Raw genomic sequence first — 6,826 nt, 5'->3', positions numbered from 1 at the left:
AAGACATATACCCACCACCGATAGGAAGATATACGCCCACCACCGAGTGGAAGACATATACCCATTAGCCAGTGGCAGACTCGTATTCCTACCACCGTGTGGAAGAAACGCATACTCACTAGGCAATGGAAGACATATACCCACCACCGAATGGAAGACATATGCCCACCACCGAGTGGAAGACACATACCCATTAGCTAATGGCAGACTCGTATTCCCACCACCGTGTGGAAGAAACGCATACTCACTAGGCAATAGATCTATGTCTTCCCACCGTGATATAAAACTCTAAAAGCAAGGAGTTAGGCCCCCTCGCCAAAAAAAAAAAGAAAAAAAGAAAAAAAAACATAGTAGTTTTCATAAACAGGAACAAAGCAGGAATACATAAAAGTCCGTCAGTACTACAAAAGGAAAACATTGATACCATAACAGTTGCTAAGCAAAACAGGAAAACATAAAACCAACTAAACACCAGGAGCCTGGCTACTGACGTCTCCACGCACATCCTGGAGACCGGTACCATCTACACTGTCCAAAGGACCAAAAGAAATCTCGGCATTCGAAAGATCAGCTAAAACCTGAAGATTGGCGGCGGAGTTAAGATAAGCATGATCAAAAGGAATCTCGCGTCGCCCAGAATCAGATGAAAGAGCAAAGCCCAGAGGACGTGCCTATGAGGCAACGCCCGAACCCAAAATCCGAGAGCTAGGGCCATCATTTAAATGACGATCAGCCCAAGAGTGAAGAGAGGGCGGGAGTCCCAGATCAGCCGGATTGAGCAGAGGATTAGAAGACTGCGGGGTCTCATAGATATCTTGCTGCATCTGTCGAGATCCCTCATAAAAATCCTCCAATGACATCCCGGCCGCATACTGAGCACCCTCCGGAGAAGCTATCCAATCCTTGCCAATCAGGGCGAAATCATCGGAGGCCCTACGGATGGACGCCAAAGCATCCTGGAGAAACCTAGCGGAATTCTGATAGTCCGAAACCGCAGAAAGAAGAGACTCCTCAGCCATACGACGTCCCTCCTCAGCCTCCCAACAAGCTCGTCGAAGCTCCGCCTGAGTAGTCAGGCTGCGATGAAAAGCCTCCACCTGGTCTTGATACCGCACAGTAAGATCCTTAAAATGAGCATCAAGCTCCTCCAGCTCCTAAGACCGCTCCCGAGAGCACTTACAGTTGGCCGAAACAGCAGCGACCGCCTAACAACCCAAGAAATAAGAAGAAGTGGAGATGAATAAAAAGAAAGATCAAATGCGCTTAAAACATACCCAATAAAGGTGGGCAATCGTTCGTCGGTGAAGAGCCTCCTCGCTAATAGTCTACATATACTCCTGATCACGAGGAAAAACAACTTTCTTCCCCCATTCCAAAGGGTCATAATTGAAACGCGTCCCGCACATCGAGGAATCCGTCCATCCAGTAATAGCAAGAGTCAAGGGCTGCGGTAATGAACCAGATAGCTCCTCCTCAGCAGGCTCCGCCCTGGCCCGCTTTCGTAGGGCTCCTGAATCAGCCAACGCACACGGGGGGAACTAGCAAAGGCTGGTGGGTCGGAAGGCCCATCCACAGGTTTCTTGCCCTTATCCCCTGGACCCTCGGTAGGTAGAGGGGGAGGGGCCGCCGAACGGGCAGTATGCGATCGTGTGAGACGGCGAAACTGCCCCCGCAGGATGTCGTGGCGAGAAGCCATCTCAGACGGTATGGCACCAAGAGATCTAATAGGGGCGGAGGGACCTACCACGTCGAAGGATGGGATTCCCGAACCAAAAGCACCTAGAAAAAGTTTAGCAACGTAAGGATTAGTGGTGGAAGAGCCTAAACAAAACATTAGTAAAAGAACAGTTACTCAAAAATAAAGAAGAAAGCACAGACCAATATCCGCAACGCCCGTAGGTAACAGCCCAACATTCTTTAAAGCTTTCAGTCCAGTATAGGCGGGTACCTGCACCTGACCGAGGTCTCGGAAAGCCTGAACTTGCTGGGCTAACACCCCGGTCTGCGCAGGCGGCCGGTCAAGCTTAAAATAGTAAGTAGGCCAAGAAGTAGGAAAATCATATGCCCCCCCGACAGGACGAACAAAAACAAAACTCTCCTTCCAGCGCTTTAAGGATTTGATAATACCGTCAAAACGCAATCCCTCACGCGGAACAATTTGGATAGAGCCGGGCGAACGAGACCCCACCGCAGCAACATAGAAAAGCTGCGTGAAAAGAGAAAGGGTAGGCGGAATGCTCAAAGAGTCACACAAGGAAAGAAAACTCGCCACATAGCTAAACGAATTCGGAGATAACTGACCAGGCACCAAATTAAAATATCTACAAACTTCATTAAACAAAGGAGGTGGAGGTATCTGAAACCCATACTTGACAACCGAAAAGGACAATGACACATAGCCGCCCGCAGGAGGATCAAAGACGGGTCGTGAAGTATCTAAAATAACCTCGGCGGATGGACCCAATAAAAGACGAACTAAACTAAAATGCGACTCTTTTAGTATAGAAGGCTGAGAAGGGAAGAGCTCCACATCCTCAAAATCACCGGGGCCTCGGGCCAAAGGCGAAAAGGAAGGAGAGTTAGGGCCGCTAGACAAAACGGAATGGGCAGGGGATGCAGGAAGGTGAGAAGGAAATCCCAAAAGATCCGCAAACAACTGATTGACAAAACCCTCGAAATCGGTAGACGATTCCTCAGCAGGAGGAAAACTAGCCTCGAAGCCAGAGGACTCCTCTGTCTCAGTAGAATCAGATTGAGAAGAAGAAGAAATTACTACTCTAGGCATCACACTAACCTGGTGATGGACCGACTAACTGAGGAGAGGGATGAAACAACCAGACAGGAAATCTGTAAATAGAGAATATAAGTAAGTAAGTAAAAAAAAAAAATTTACGTCAGCCTCAAAGGCTGACTACCTGCGCGAGGCAGTATGCCTCAGGCCAACTGCCTCGCATAAAGCAGTTAGCCGAGGCTGACTACCGGCGGTCGGCCGTCGCCGGCCGCCGCACGCGAGGCAGTCAAGCTGCATTTCCCGATATTCTGTCCAAAAAAAATGATGAATAGCAGGAAAGATGAAGAAACAAGTTGGAAGAGGAAGAAAAGCACAAAACTTACCGGTTTAATAATGAAGGAGAAAAAGGATGAAGGGAAAGAAAGGGGGGAGAAGTTAGAGAGAGAAAGAAGAGTGGGAAATGAGGATGGAGGAAGGAATTTATAGAGATGAGAAAAAAAAATTTAATTAAAAAAAATTAAAAAATTATTAAATAAAAAGTTTGCAGATCGAACAAAGCATAATTATACTTTCACGAGACTTTGTATCCACAAAATCCCAAGAAAGTGGAGGACTGGATGATGGATAATACACTAGGCCCGAGCTACATGTACTGGCCCAAAAGAGCGACTGGATCAAGAAAGCCCAAGAAGGACCCTCAACCAAAAACTACAGAAGAGTTCGATAAAGATTGGACTTAACACTCATAATACTAGCAAGATTATGACTCATTAGTCATAATGTGACCTGGACTCCCAATAAGAGGCGATCTAGGATTCTTATTCCTTATAGGCCCTAGGCCCAAAATATGTATAAATAGACCCTCCCTACACGGAGAAAGGACAAGCAATTCTAGGCAATACAATACCTATATTCTCTCATTATATTCTCTTACATATTTCTTATATTCTCACAATTCTAATAGGTAGTGTTGGCCTGCCTTTGACTACCCAGAAGTCATAAAACCAACAATATTTATATATAATTGTATCACATTTTAAAATATTGGAGGAAAGTACAACAATTTCAAATAATAAATTTATCCTTTGTTAAAAGAAATAAAACATTGGGCAGGATAAACTATAAAATTGATAGAGTCATGGAGCTTGAACCCAATGACAATTGGGGAAGAAAGGGGGCTAAAAGATTCCATAGTTCAAGTTAAGCCATATTAGCAAAAAGAAAAGGAGACGCAACCACCAAGACTTAAAGCCCTAACCTATAAGTAGCCATGACCAAGGTTCCGGTTTCGAAAATGGCCAAATCGGAAACGGAACCTTATATAAAGGTTCTCGTTCTTGAACGGGCGGTTCCAGTATGAACTGCCGGTTCTAACTGAGGTTTTTTATTTTTTATTTTTATTTTTTTGTAAAATTATATGTTCTATTTTTAAAATGGTTAAATTCAATAATTAATTTTTTTTATCTAGAATTTGTTAAAAAATGGTTATATCAAATATTTAAACTTTAAAAAGTGTTCAGATAAATTCTTAGCTAAAGAAATTTTATTTTTGTTATTTTTCTAAATTTTTTGTTGTATTCATGTTATCTCATTTTATATTCATTACTCATAGAGTCAAAAAGCAAGGGCAACTTAATCGGAGACCTAACTGATCAGCCCCTGAACTCCTAAGAACAATGGCTTTCAATCGGAGACATTAATTCAGTAACATCCAGAGATGAAGTGAGCAATCCGGAGAGATTTAATTTGTCTAGATGCTCAAACGATTTTAATGAATTGATTTTTAGAGAAGGGTTAGTAGACCGGGGATTCTCAGCCTAGAGATTTACTTGGATGAGAGGGGTGAATACATCATCGTTTAAAGGGGTGTGTCTGGATTGTGCACTCAGTAATGTAGAATGGAAGCTCAGATTCTCCAATGACACGGTTGAGCATCTTCCAATGATAAGGTTTGATCATACCCCCTCCTAGTCAATACTGACCCGATCCCTTCGAATGACAAAAGTAAGAAATTTAGATTTAATATGGCTTAGACTACCCATCATAGCTTCCAGGAGTGTATTCGTCAAAGTTGGAAACTACATGAAGATTTAAATTTAAACAAGGCAAACACGGTTGCTACATTAGACTCATGGAATAAGAGGACGTTTGGCAATGTTTTCCAGAGGAAAAAGATATTATTAGCTAGAATTAATGGAGTCCAACGTAGTCAAGCCAATCACGCAAGGTCGGATTTGATCAAACTAGATAAAAGACTACGCATGGAACTAGATGAGACATTGTATCAAGAAAAACTCATATGGTTTCAGCGCTCGAGAGAAGAGTGGATTACCTCGGGCGAACAAAACACTCGGTTTTACCACATTGCTACAATGGCAAAGAATAATGCTCCGAAAGTCAAGATATTGAAGAATGAAGAAGGTATTTGGGTATCTGAAGAGAAACAACTATTAGATCTTATGCGCAAGTACTTTGTATCACTCTTTTCAGAGGAACAGAACTTGGGTGATCATGAGCAGTTATATGGCAGCTTTCCTATACTCAATGTATCTAATTGGCAGTTGGTTAATAGGCCTTTTCAAGAGGAGGAAATTAAGCAAGCTCTGTATGATATTGAACCTTGTAAGGCTCTTGGACCAGACGGAATCAGTGCATGATTTTATCAGCAAACATGGGAAATGGTGGGAAGAAGCCTGCTTGATTTTGCACTTAAATTCTTTGACGATGGGGAGATACCGGAAAAATGCAATGACACTTGGATATCCCTAATCCCAAAAGTCCCGAACCCTGAGTTTACTAACCAGTTTCGTCCGATTTTTTTGTGTAATGTGTCTTACAAGCTGTTGACAAAAACCATGACTACGAGGCTGAAAGATATATCGAAGAAATTAATCGGCCAGCACCAAACTAGTTTTGTCCCTGGACGCCAAATCTCAGACAATATTCTCATTTTCTAGGAGGTTTTGAACTCCATGAAAACCAAGAAAGGAGAGTTGGGTTGGATGATCATTAAAATTGATTTGGAAAAAGCCTATGATAGGCTTTCATGGAATTTTATAGATGACACCTTAGAAGAAGCTAGATTCAACTACAATTGGAGAAAAAACATCCTAGTACGTGTCTCGACTCTTAGTGAACTTTAAGACCCCGAGTGTGAAGTGGTTCGAAGGGGTAAGTGACACACAAGAGCATGTCATGGCTTACCAACCAACCATGATTCTAATGGGGTCCATAAAGACAGTCATGCATAGTATTTTCTTCTCGACCCTAAGTGGATTAACCCAACGTTGGTTTACGGGGTTACTCGGGGGATCAATGAATTCACAACATAGTAGTCAAGTTCACGACCCACTTCATGTGAGGAAGTAAGGTTAGGAAACTTTTTTCCTATCTAGCTACGAGTAGTCAAAAGTACAATGAATCTGTCATCAAGTTCCTTACTTGGTAGCGTGTAGAGATAGTAGAAATTAAAGGGATGGACAAAAATTTGGCCATCACTCTGTTTATAGAGGCTCAAAGAGCTAGAGAATTATACAAGAGTCTTAGAAAAAAAAGACTCTGGCAACTTATATAGCCATAATTACAAAGTCCGATGCAAAAGTAGGGAGTAAATCCACGCAAAAGAAAAGAAAAAGAAGGATTGACTAATGGGCCACGAACAGAGGATCACTCAAAAGCAAATAAGAAAGATCCAGACTTATGGCCATTAACCTTGAATGGGCTCTCAAGGTTGATCAGACCTAGCGAGGTGGTAACATTTGCTAAAGAATGCAACATGATACTATAATTGCTACCACCCATTGTGGAGCTTTTCGGGGTCGACATATCCAAATATTGTCGATTCTATAAGCGACAAGGCCACGACATAAATAAATATCGCACCTTAAAAAAGAAACTAAATTCCATGTATAGTCAGGGGAAACTAAAGAACTTCATCAGTTGCAATAAAATGACAAGAAAGAACATGTGGAAAGATGGAACTTCAGACTCTCATCGAGATCTCCTTAAAGGCAACGGGGATACTTGAGCCTAAGGACGATAAAGAATGCTAAGCGACCAATAATCCACTAGTGTTGAGGTGGAGGGAAGCCAGAA

This window comes from Ipomoea triloba, chromosome 1 (genome assembly GCF_003576645.1).
Source record: "Ipomoea triloba cultivar NCNSP0323 chromosome 1, ASM357664v1".
NCBI lineage: Eukaryota > Viridiplantae > Streptophyta > Magnoliopsida > Solanales > Convolvulaceae > Ipomoea > Ipomoea triloba.
The sequence above is the reverse complement of the archived record's forward strand: the minus strand, read 5'-3'. Positions refer to the sequence as shown.